Raw genomic sequence first — 12641 nt, forward strand, 5'->3', positions numbered from 1 at the left:
CTCCGAGAGATACTGATTTTTATTTCTTATTAAAATCGTACTTACTAAAACCAACAGCTAGCATATTGTTAGAATATCACTTCATTAATGAATGACAAGTTATTGGCTAAAAATAACAAGTATTACTCATTGAAAATACTATTTACCATCTCCCGCTCCCTTGCTGCGTGTGTCCTCCCTCCTGGCACTTTCTTGTTGCGGGGTTGCCCTCTGACATACGAGCGGGTGTTTTGCCCCCCCTGGCCCTACCACGGCGCCCTGGGGTGCGGAGCGGTGAGGCTGGCACCGTGCGCTCCCCCCGGGCGCCCCAAAAGCCTCGCTGGGACCATGCCCTGCGGTGGTGCAGTTCCGGGGAACGTATTCGGGTGCCTGGCTGGCCCTGGGGACACGGGCACCCCGATCCCAGGGGACGCAGGCAATGCCTGGCAGCCCTAACACCACCCCTGTCCCCCCCAACCTGCCCTGGGCCCCCCAAGGACAGCTCCTGCCCACTTGACAGCCAGGCTGTGTTTGCCTCCTGGGTGTCCGTGCCTTGAAGGAACGAAAGGCTGAGTGTTGCAGGGAGGGTTACTGAGAAAACACTGAAATCGCCCACTTTAGCCCCTCACATCTATAAACCATTGAGCTAAAGTACAATTTTTTACATTTTAAAGCACTGGAACACAGTTAAGTACCTTTAAAACCCCAAACTCTCCACATGCAGCAATGGCTCTGATCTGATTTAGTCGGCTAAAACACCTAAACCAACAGGTGTGAGCTTGAGTAGATTATTTCAATACAGCAGCAATTTCCAGCTGAACCCGGATCTCAATTAGATTAATTAAACGGGCTGCTGCCTTTTCTGTTTTCCATAGATTCTGCGTTACAGGCCCCACATTTGTTAGAGCAGACAGATCCCAAACGTGCCAGCACACAACCGGACACGAACACAGAGGCAGCGCAAACAACCCACATCGGGACCTCCCAGGTGTTATCGCAAATACTCCAATATTTTTTTTTCTGGGAGGAGGGTAGGATTTCAAATAAACTCCCAGCAAACCCAGCTGGGTGAGAGCACCATGACTCTCCAGTCTCAGTTTTTTAAGCAGTTTTTCAATGGTACAAAAGGAGAAAAGGCTTTAAAGCATGACTGGGCTCCAAAGCAGCTTGGGGTTTTGCTAGTTCCCCCGATCCTTAAGGCAGACTCATGCTTGCGGCTGACTTGCCTGACTCACCCCCAGGAATGTTTTTCTGTAAAACATCTGCACTGAAGCAGCTAAAAAAATCCCCTTCACGATTGATGCCCCTCCTGGGGACACTTCCTCACTGGGCACGGACCCAGAAAGTGCCCCCTCCATCACACCTCCTCACCAGGCACTGACCCCAAACCCCTGGCTGTTTTTCTTCTGAAGGTGTTTTGGTCGCACAGGCGGACAACCAACCAGGAAGAAATCTGAAAGCATCTGTGATTGCACAAGAACCAGGAAATGAGATTGGCAGAGAGAGAAGCAAAACTTAATTAGCAATTTTGGTTCCTGGGTGGTGACATCAGTGGCAGTGGGCTGTGGGCAAGCCAGACGTCACCCACCCCACTGCCCGTGGGCACTGCCCTGAGTGGATCTTGGGCAAAGGAGGTTGGCACCAATGGATGTGCTCGAGGTTCCCCGGAGCATCAGTGGCAGAGCTGCATGGGTCTGCTCTGTGTCAACCATGTCCTTGCTTCTGCCCAGGTGACATGCAGGGTCTCCTGTAGCTGAAACTGGGGTGCAGCTTGAAAGCAGCCACCTCCCTCTCTGGGATATTTCAGGGACACATTCACAAATGTAGTTGTGAAGCTCAGCATTTCCTCATTCCTGTTTGGAAATTGTTGCAAGCGGGGTGGCAGCACAGGAGGAAACATACCCCTCGGTCCAAAACCCAGCAGCAGCATTTCCCGGAGGTGTTACAGCATGTGGCTGAGCCAGTCGGAGTGATGGAGATGTCAGGGGCTCTGCCGGGTCCCTCGGCCCCGTGCACCCATCTCCATCCTGCTCAGGGAACCGGCACCCACAGGACCAGCCTGGCGAAGCAGGGGCTGATGCTGAGCTTTCATGAAAAGCAGGGAGGAGAGGGGTGGACCTGCATCCCTTGGGAAGCATCACAAACCCAACGTGGGGAGAGGGTGAGATGCCCCTCCAGAGCGCCATATGTTGCATCCTTTGTGGCAGACAGCAGCCCCAGCCACAGTGGGTTCTTGTGAGATGCCAGGGTTCGGCCAAGACTTGTCACCTCCCCAAGTCAGCTGTGTATGGGAGGACCTCATTGTATTCCCAAAGAAAGACCCAGCTTCCCTCCTGGATGTGCCCATCTCTGCAGAAATGCCCCAGACCATGAGCAGGCTCAAAACCACAGAGAAACAAAACAAAATTCAGGTTGTGTTAATGCTCAGTGGTAATCCGGTTTGGGGAGGAGAGCTCCCCTTTGAACATCTGAGCACCAAAATACCCAAATGGGGAAGACAGAATAAACACTGATAATCCCTTTCGTGGTCAAAGCCCACCCAGCCCTGGGAGGGCAAACACTGCGTGTTTATGGCTGTTTGGGGGCAGCAGGGACGACGCCAACCTGCGGGCGCATGGCCAGGGTCCCATCCCTGCCCAAACACTGCAGCCGAGGCAGCTTGCCAAATAGGTGATTGATGCCAAATTATTTCATATCAAAAGGGATTTTATTAGCAGAAAAAAATACTTCTGTCATACAATGTTGGACACCTGCTTATTCAGTTCTTCTTGGGATCAAGTCTCACCGCAGCACTAATTCCAGCCATTTCTATAGCGTCGACTCTGTTGCACTAACAACGTCAAACACAATTCATACCTGAAACCTCGAGCCTCTGGAGTAATATTTTATCCCCCAAGCAAGCCCACGCTCTTTGCAATCAGCAGGTTCCTGCTTGCTCCCCTCCACACCAGGTACAGTAAATATTAACCACCATGAGGCACCCGACTCAGGGAATCAGTGACCGGCCCAAGGTCAGGCAGCTGGAGGAGATGAAGGCAGGAAGGGAGCAGCGGTGTCCTTGCAGAAGTAAAAGGTCACAGATTAAATCTCCAGAGGACTTTGCTGAGGACCGTTTAGAGCTGCACAGCACAGGGGTTTCTTGAGATAAAGGACAGCAAGAAAAGAAGCTGATTCTGCTTTATTGCCACAGCACAGACCAACCATCGCCTCTGCCAGGGCAGCTGAGATGCCATCCCAGTACCCACCGGCATCGCCCCCTAGCTGCAGGCGATGTTGCAGGATGCAGCAGGGCTGTTCCCTTTCCCAGCACCATTTTTTTTTTTTTTTTTTTTTTTTTTGTACCTGGAGAGCTCTCCTGGAGAGACCTGGCCAAGGCCTAAATACTTTCAGGTTTTATCTCTCTGACTTTGAGACTTTATCAAGTCTCAAAGTGTTTTCCAGCTTTGCCAAAATACACCAAAGATATTATTAAAGCCTTTGCTTTAATATAGTAATAATAAAAGCCTTAGCAAATTTTCCAGGTGGAAAAACTTCAGTAACACCACATGCTTTACAAGAAGGAGTTAAACATGGACTAATTTACCTCCCGGGATGACTTTTAACACCTCACCCCAGCTACAAGCTGGTGCTACAGCAGGGCTGGGGACACTGCTGCTGTCAGATCCCTCCCCACACCTCCCTGGGAAGGATCATCCCTGGGCACAGCAGAAAGCAGATACATTGGGATGGAGAGTTTAGGTTTTGCTCTAAATTATCTCGCAGGATTCAGGATGCTGCTCAGAACCGAGGGGGTTTCACCCTGGTTGTTAAACCCCAAAGCATCTCCCAGACACCTGGACCATGAAGCCCCAGGCCAAGCATTTCCTCTCTCTGGGTTTGGGTCTGAACAACTTGTGGTCGTTTGTCTCCTGCCCAAACTGTTTGGTGGGGAGATTAGAGGGAAGGCAAAGAGCAGGGTCAGTGCAGGGGAGCCCAGCACAAACACCATAAAGGGATTAGAGGGGCTGGGGGGGAAGAGTGGGTGGGAATTTTCCTGTGTGCATCGCTGGGGAAGAGGCAGCGTTCTCTAGCCAAGGAAGTGCGAGGGGGATGCTGCGAGGAGGCTGGCAGGTGGGTGCGTGCAGCCCAGCAGGTCTGCAATAACTGTCTGGGGATGCTGCGGGGTGCTGGGATGCAGCAGGAGGTGCCCAAGGTGGGTCAGATGAGTGCCAATGGGTTTAGCAGAGACTACCCAACACCATGCCCGGGGGGGGCTGCGCTGGCATTTCCCCACCCCCAATACACACTCACTTTACACTTTTCCTATAAAACAGCTAAACTGACAGCTTCCCTTTACAGTTAAAACACGTTTAAATAACAGCAAATCTCCTTATGGCTAGATGTTTGCACTCAAACCACTTTAATTCAAGTTGTACTGCTATATCTCTTTCTGTACGTACATGCACACACATATATATATATATGCATACACATGCACATAATTCTTCATGTCTGTCATACCAGAACATGCCTGGGGAACCCACAGTCCCAACTTGAACAAGACTTTGGTGGCCAACAAAGGTCCCAACACCAACCCGTGCCCCTCCTCTAAAGCTGAGATCTTCCTGCTCACTCATCCCACCCATTTCTCCCATGCACACTGGCAAAGCTAGTAGCAGAAGAACCCACCCAGCAACCGCTTGCTCCCTCCCTGAGGGAAGCTTGGGAGACCCCAAAGTGTGATTTTCCTTCTCTATCACCCTGGGAAGGCTTCAACCCACTGGTGGCTCCAGATCCACCAGAGCCAGCCTAGCCCAGGCAGAAGCAGCTCGTGGCAGGGAGTCTCCCTGGGCACGGTGGAGGCTTCAAATCCTGCTCTGAACCAGGTGATGAAGGATTTCAAGCACCTGCTGTCCTTCAGCCTTCACACACAGGCAAGGTGGTATTTGGCTGCCTCTCCATCTTCACAGTCAGAGATGAAGTTCTCATCCTGGGGTAGCTCAATGCCAGTGTGGTGAAGCTTTGCCTCTTCCTCCATGTGCCACCCAGCCTGGTTTTGGCAGCTTCTTGCTCAGCTGGTTTGGGAGGATGCCCTCCCATGCTCACACCTCTCCTGGGGTGGCTGCTGTGTGAAGTGAGGTCTCCTCTCAGCAATGGGGAGATGACACTTTGCAACACCTACTGACCTTGAGGAGCCAGGAACTTGCTCAAAGTCACAGAGCAACCTCGCTGCAAAGCCAGCAATTCCCTTCCAGCCTCGGGGTCTGGTGTGAGCTGCCAATAAAAGCCCAAGCTCCCTCACAGCACAGCAGTTCATTAGAGTGTGTTTGCAGGAAGCTCTTGTAAATGATTTTGGAGGTTATTTTCAGCTTTGGGGATGTGTATTTGTTAGGGTAAGGTTGCTTTCAACAGGAAGCATAAAGGTCTCACAGAGCAGGGGCACAGGCCATGGGCTGCCCTGAGCATCCTCATGCAGGCCCTGAGCATCCCCGCTCCTCCAGCCCAGACAGAATAAAACCCAGATAAAAGCCCCAAGTGGTTTCCCCCTGCAAGGTTTTTGTCTGAATTTGCTTTTTAATCCTCTGGTAGTCACTGCAGGCTGTAGGAAAAGAAATTTGTGGAAAAAAAGGGGGCATGCAGCACATGCACAACCTTGGGAAGCCAAAGCAGAAAGGGACCAACCTCCAGCCAAGCAGCTATAATTTGCAGGTTGCCAGTGCAGGAAAAGCAGCACAGGGTGGCTTGACACAGTAGGGACACAAAACCCATTAGAGAGGTGAACGGCTGGGCTAAATTTCACCTGAGCCTTCCCCTGGGTCACCCACAGCGCAGAGACAGGGGAGGAAAGGCTGCCCGCAGCAGCGACAAACCAGGGCTGCCCCAGCTCACTGGGGAACAGGTGGTGGGGTTGGGGGTCCCCAGGGTTTCCTGGCCATCGAGAAGGACCAATGTCCCTGTGATCTCTGCTGAGGCAGACTGGGTGAGCTGTGACTCACAGGGGGGAGTCCCTTCTCATCGCTTTAGAGAAAGAACCCACAAGTTGGAGTTCCCCATGTCGCAGCTGGGAGTCCTTGTCCCACAGGGGTCTTGCTCAGCTCCCAGGTTTTTCTGCAGCTCTTTGCTTTAGGGACGGGACTAAGGGTCCCATTGCTGCTCTGTGAAATCCCTCTCTGGGCTATAGTCAGCCTCCTGGGACACAAAGCCAGGGGATTTTTGACCAACAGCATTTATTTTACCAAAACTAAATCTCAAAGCCCATCAAAACTCCCGTAGGAGCAAAATGCTCTGAGTAGAGTCTCTAAATAACCACCAGAAAGATTAACTACCATTTATTGTGAATAGGATTATAAGCACCAGCAAGCGATGCACCCGAGCAAGACAGCCAGCTCGCCGCAGCCTCCTCGCCCAGCTGGTTTCCCAGCCTATATCCTGTTTGGCAACCCGATTCTGCAGTCTTACATAAACGCAAAGCTTCTTCACTTCCCTCGCTGCTCACATCAAGCCCTTGCTGATGCCAGCTTGGGTGTTCAAACCATCGTGACTTTGCTGTAGTCATAAGGGGTTTTTTCCTCAGAGGAAACAGGAGGAGGCTCTTTGTTAATGTTTTTTCTTATGTTGGTGCTTACCCAAACCCAATACTTTGCAGAAACAATGCCATCTCCTTGCACTCGTGCTTTCAGGAGCTGGAGCTTTAAAGGGGAAAAAAAGTTAATTAAGCACCTTCTAAGGCAATTCTAATAACTTGCAGGATTTGGCCTTAGATACACAGGATGAGGCTGCCTTGAAGAGGGGCTGCGTATGTCTAAGGCCATTAGTGCAGCTGGGTGGACAGTTTGAGGGCAAAAGCCTTCTTTAAAAACACCTTATTGCCAGCTTATTGCATTCTTTTGTACAAATAAAAAACAAATTCTGGCAAAATTGACTTTGAGTTAACCCAGAGCAAAGTAGCTGGGTGCACTTAAGCACAGAACTTGTGGAGTCTGTAACTCATTTCATATCTTACAAAACTGAAGCCCCCTCAGGAGGCCTTCAATGTGAATTTAAAACAAACCTGCCATTCCTAGAAACTCCCTTGTTCTGGGGAGAAAGGCCCACTAAGCACTTCATTTTGGTCTCATTTAACCCATTTTGCAAGTACATTGATTCAAAAGGGATTACTTTTGTTCCCTAGCAGAGCATCTCCATCCAGGGTGACTTTCATCCCCTCCCAGCAGAGATTAAGCTGATGCAAGTTTGCTCTTCTGCAACAGCAACAGCCACCCCAGAGTCATCACCCCATTCAGGCCCTCATCCGCGCTTCCAACATGAACCCCTTCCAATTGCTACCAAAACCAAAAGGCAGCTTTTTCCATTGCCCAAATCTTGGGACCCCCTCCCCGCATTGCTCTGGGGTGAGCTGGCAATTCAGCCCTTCATCATCAGCTGCCCCTTGGGGCTTTTTCTGCCTGACACACTGGGCACACTGTTGTGCCTACGGTTTTACTCTGCCTTAGCCAATTAGCAGCCAAAGCCAAAAAGCCAAACTGATGGCACAAGGCAGAAGAGCCCTGAGGCCAGAGCAGGAAGTCACGCACAGCCCATATGCATGTGTGGGCAGGGAGTCTGCACCCCCAGATCTGAGCCTCCAGCCTGGACAGTGGGGGTCCAACACCCCAACCCACCCAGAGCTGGTCCCTGGGAACCTCCCTGTGCCAATTGGAGCAGGTGGTGCAGTCAGCCTTAACTCCCCCAAAGCCATCGGCCTGATCCACCCCTGCCCCTCTCTGCAGCCCCACCCCCTTTCCCTGTTTTATTCCCCAGGATGGGGCAAAACAGCCCTCGAGTTCCTTTCTCTTCAGATTCCCAAAATTTGGCAGAGAAATCCCATTGCAAGGAACAGATTTGTTTCTGCTACCCCCTTAACCCAGTGTCTTCAAAGCAAATGCACTGCTTCCTGCACAGCCAGAACAAGGCTGTTACACCTTAAATCAACCTTCTCTTCCACCCTCTGGCCCCACAAGGCTGCAATTAATCACTAATTACTCCTTGCTCAAGAACACAAAGTGGTCTGGGACCAGCAGTGCTCCCTAATGAACCACTCACTTTCCAATGCAGTGGCAGGGACGGTCTAATTACAGGTGTAATTTTTCCTGTGCCCAAGCTGCCACTGAAGGCAGGGGCTCTGCTGCCCTCTTGGCTCAAGGCTTAGGTGGCCACAGGACAAATCAGAGCAGAAAAAGTCACAGGGGAAAATTGAATTTAGCATCCTGGGGGACTGGGAGCCTGCTTCAGCCCTGGACAAACCCTGCAGGTGTTTCTCTGCCCCTTTTAGCCAGACCTAGCCCACGTTCACCACACATGGTCCCTCTGCTGAGCCCTTTCCAGCTGCCCCATCGCCTGCTTCAGCTGATGGCACATGGGGGATTTCAAGGGACAACAGGGAGTGCAACTGCAATGTGACAGCAGGATGAGCACAGAAGGGCCCTGTCGGCTCCCTGCAGCACCTGGTCTGGGGCAGCCTCCCTCCTCCAAACCTGGGGACATCCTGACTTGTCCTCAAGGACTTCAGCCTCTTTCTGCATGAGGATCCATCCCATCCCATTGCAGCTTCAGGGAAATGATTCCTGTTTTTCCACACTGCAAGGGTAAGGAGGACTAATGGAGATACTAAAGCAGTCCCTAACACATGGGGGTTTACTGCCCATGGGCAAAACCTGCTGCTGTGAGAGGAGGGACGTAGCAGAGGGATGCGGGACAGGCACCTCCCTGGCTCAAAAAAGAGGCTTTGCTCTGCATCACTTTATTTTCTGGCACTTGATGGATAGGCAACAGAAAGTCCTGCCCATGGCCAAACACTGGCTGAGGAGCCGCAGGAGACTGGGCAGCAGTGATGCCTGGGAAGGACCAGAGGGAAAGGAGAGAAACAGTACAGACAAGCAAAGCACCACTTGAGCATCAACAGGATTTTCCCTGTGGTTGGCCAGGGTGAGACACAGCAAGAGCCCGTTCTTTCAGCAGGCACAGGTCCTGGCACTGTTGTGTGGGTTTAGGAAGCAGAGAGCAAGTTTCTTGGCTAAAACAGCATCACAGGTGCACAGGATTCCCCACCAGCCCCATTTTATTCACAGTACAGCAGTAGCTTAGGACACTTTGGTGATGCCCAGTGAGCCCCCATCAGGGCTTTGTGGGGGAAGGGCTTTGGAGTCAGCACACAAGCCCCGGCATGGCCAGCACTGCATGGAAATGAAGCAGTGCAGCACTTGCAGCCCAGCAAAGGGCCTTTGATGAGCGTGAGGTGCAAATAAATGGGAAATTTCTACATTTCCCCCCCCATTTCAAAGCCTTATTTGCAGAGATGAACTTCAGCTGCTTCTGTTTCCACTGGTAACACATGCAGAGCAGGACTAATGAGTGAGAGGAGGAGAGCGGCCCTGTGGTGCTGCAGCTGGTGGACACACCCCATGCACAAGGCGGCTTTGGCATGAAGAGGGAAACCAGGGCACGGAGCCAATCAGTCTTGGCTGCCAGGCACTGCTTCCAGCACCATCAGCAGCAACCAGCTGGCCCAAAGTGCCCCAAGAACCATAGTGGTTTGTTATCTGTCACTATTTTTAAGCAGCTCTGGCTGCCCTGGGGACTGCCAGCATCCCGGGAGCAGGATGGTGCTGATGCAGGATCTGGCCCAGTCACAGCTGGTGGGAGGATGGGGAAGGTACCCCCAGGCCCAGTGTTTCCCCTCTCCCTCCATGTTGCTTTAAGCAAGCACCCTGGGCTGAACCCCCGCATCCCTTGCCCCAAGACTGAATGCACAGAGCAGGAAAGCCACAGCCCTCAACTGAGTCCTGTGCAGAGCAGGCGTAATTATAAGAGTGGGGTAAATAGGATCTCATAGTTGGCCATCTCTGCCCCAGCCAGTGCCTTGGAAGGGATCAGCCCTGCCTCGAAGCAATGCCATCCAGCAGAGCTGTATCCTCCTTGGCTTGGGGACAGGGAGACACTCACAGCTATGGTGTCTCCAGCATCCCCTACCTCTGGTCTTACCTGTGGCAGGGTGGGAAGGACACGGCTCCTCATTTAATTGAGTTGAAGTAAATACATGCTCAGGTTGCCCTGGCCAGGGAGACCAGGCTGGGTCATGGACACAAGGCTGCAGAGGGTCCCCCATGAGGACTGAGGACAGCCCTGTGTACAGACCCAGACCTGATCCAGCCTCCCAGGGCCAGGCAGGAGGAAGAGGAGGATGGCCCAGAGGGATGGATGTGGGAACCAGGGCAGCTAAAGGAAGGGCAACATTCCCCATCCCACAGTGGTAGTGTCATGCTTACCCCTTGGGGTCCACCCAACCCCCCCAAACAGCAAAATGTGATGAGCCCCAGTCTGAAGCGAGGCCCACAGCCCTGTGCCTGCCAGTGGGGACCCCCTGGGGGGTCCCACCCAGAGCCAGAGGAAGCTCATCACTCCACCACCACCGGCAATGGGGTTTGCACCACCAGTCCCAACTGTGCAGGGTGGAAACCTGTCCCTGGCACTGCCCCAGGGAGGGGTGTGCCTGCTCATCCCTTGCAGATGGCTGGACATGTTTGCTCCCACCTGACCCAGCTCTAGGCAGGAGGGAGTAAGGATGGAGGGAAGGTGGGAATAAAGCAGCTCCTGCCCCAGCAGAGCTAGTGCAGCCCACAGTCTCCCACTCGGAGAGCCCAAGAAAAGATGCCATAACATGGGGGAACTTGGAGGCTGTGGCACTGCCACTGGTGGGATCTCCACCCAGAAATGTTGTCCCCACCTCATCCAGAGTGGTACTGACCACAGCATCCTGCTGAGGAAGGGACACCCCATGACCATCAATATGTGCCACCAAGCCTGTGCACATCGTGTTTAGAGGGGACCATTGCCAGGGTGCTCCAAATCCTGCAAGACTGAGGGGGGAAGGTGACCTCTGGATGGGGACCCATCTCTTGGTCCTTTGACTGCATGCCATCCACTTTCTATCCCTAGTGGCATCACCAGCTTCCACCTGGGAGTGGACCTAGAAAAATGAGAGAGGCCAGGAACGAGTTCCTAACCACAGGCTGTGCTGGGTGGCCCTGGGAAGCTCAGCCACCACCTGGAGCCAGTTTTGGGACACCCACACTGAGACTGGTGGAACAGTTCCCTGAGGTACTGCTGGCTGAGCCTCAGCTGCCGCACAGGCACCCCCTGTGACCCTCTCCACATCATCCAGCTCTGCAGAAAGCCAAAATAACACCAGGTTTGGCCCTTACTGGGCAGGTCCTGGTGCTCACAGCAAGGGTCGTGCAGCCCTGGCCAGCCCCAGGCAGCATCCTTGGGTTAGCCAGGGCTAGTCTCTGCCCTGGGGCTTCATGCCCCCGTCAACACCTCCTGCCTTGAACTGTGGGGGATGATCACCCTCCATCCCACACCTACAACTTCCCCAGCAGCAGCAGGAGGTGGGTGTGGTGGAATTTGATGCATCCCTTGAAGTGGGGACTGGCTTGGGATAGGATCAAGAACCCAACACTGAAATTTTCCTCATCTCTCCCCCAGCTCTCCATTCTCAGGACGGTGACAATCTTCAGCAAAGGAGGGCAGGCAATGAGGGCTCAGCAAAATGAGGAACAGCACAACGAGACCGTGCAGCAGGCTGGAGGAGGTGCTGGGGCAGCGATGGTGCTTTATGTCTCTCCTCCTCACTGAGCTGTATTCCTCCTGGCTGGGACAAGCTCTTCAGGGCAGCTGGCACTAAACAGAGCCTCATAGAATCACAGAATCATCCAGGTTGGAAAAGACCTTGATGCTCCTCCAGTCCAACCATGAACCTCATCCTGACCATTCTCAACTCCACCAGATCCCTCAGTGCTGGGTCAACCTGACACTTCAAACCCCTCCAGGGATGGGGACTCCCCCCCTGCCCTGGGCAGCCCATTCCAACGCCCAACAACCCCTTCTGCAAAGAAATGCTTCCTCAGAGCCAGCCTGACCCTGCCCTGGGCAGCTTGAGGCCATTCCCTATTGGCCTGGTGCTGGTTCCTTGGCTCAGGAGACTCATCCCCCCTCTCTGCACCCTCCTGTCAGGGACTTGTCGAGGTCTCCCCTCAGCCTCCTCTTCTCCAGACCAACCCCCCCAGTTGCCTCAGCCGCTCCCCATCAAACCTTCAGACCCCGCACCACCTCCGTTGCCCTTCTCTAGACACACTCGAGTCACTCAATGGCCTTTTTGGGGTGAGGGGCCCAAAACTGAACACAGGAATCGAGGGGCGGCCTCAGCAGTGTCGAGCACAGGGGTCAGATCCCTTCCCTGTCCCTGCTGGCCACGCTAGTGCTGACACAAGCCAGGATGCCATTGGCCTTCTTGGCCACCCGGGCACACTGCTGGCTCATATTCAGCCCGCTGTTGATCAATCCCCCAGGTCCTTCTCTGACTGGCAGCTCTCCAGACACTCCTCCCCAAGCCTGTAGCGCTGCTGGGGGTTGTTGTGGCCAAAGTGCATCCCCCGGCATTTGGCCTCATTGAAACTCACACAGCTGGCTTTAGCCCAGGGCTCCAGACTGTCCAGGTCTCTCTGCAGAGCCTCCCTACCCTTGAGCTCATCAGTCTCACCCAACTTGGTGTCGTCTGCAAACTGACTGAGCGTGTACTCGATCCCCTTGTCCAGATCATCAATAAAGATGTTAAACAGGAGTGGCCCCAAAACCGAGCCCTGGGG

The sequence above is a fragment of the Athene cunicularia genome, assembly GCF_003259725.1.
Source record: "Athene cunicularia isolate RWA chromosome 17 unlocalized genomic scaffold, athCun1 chr17_part1, whole genome shotgun sequence".
NCBI lineage: Eukaryota > Metazoa > Chordata > Aves > Strigiformes > Strigidae > Athene > Athene cunicularia.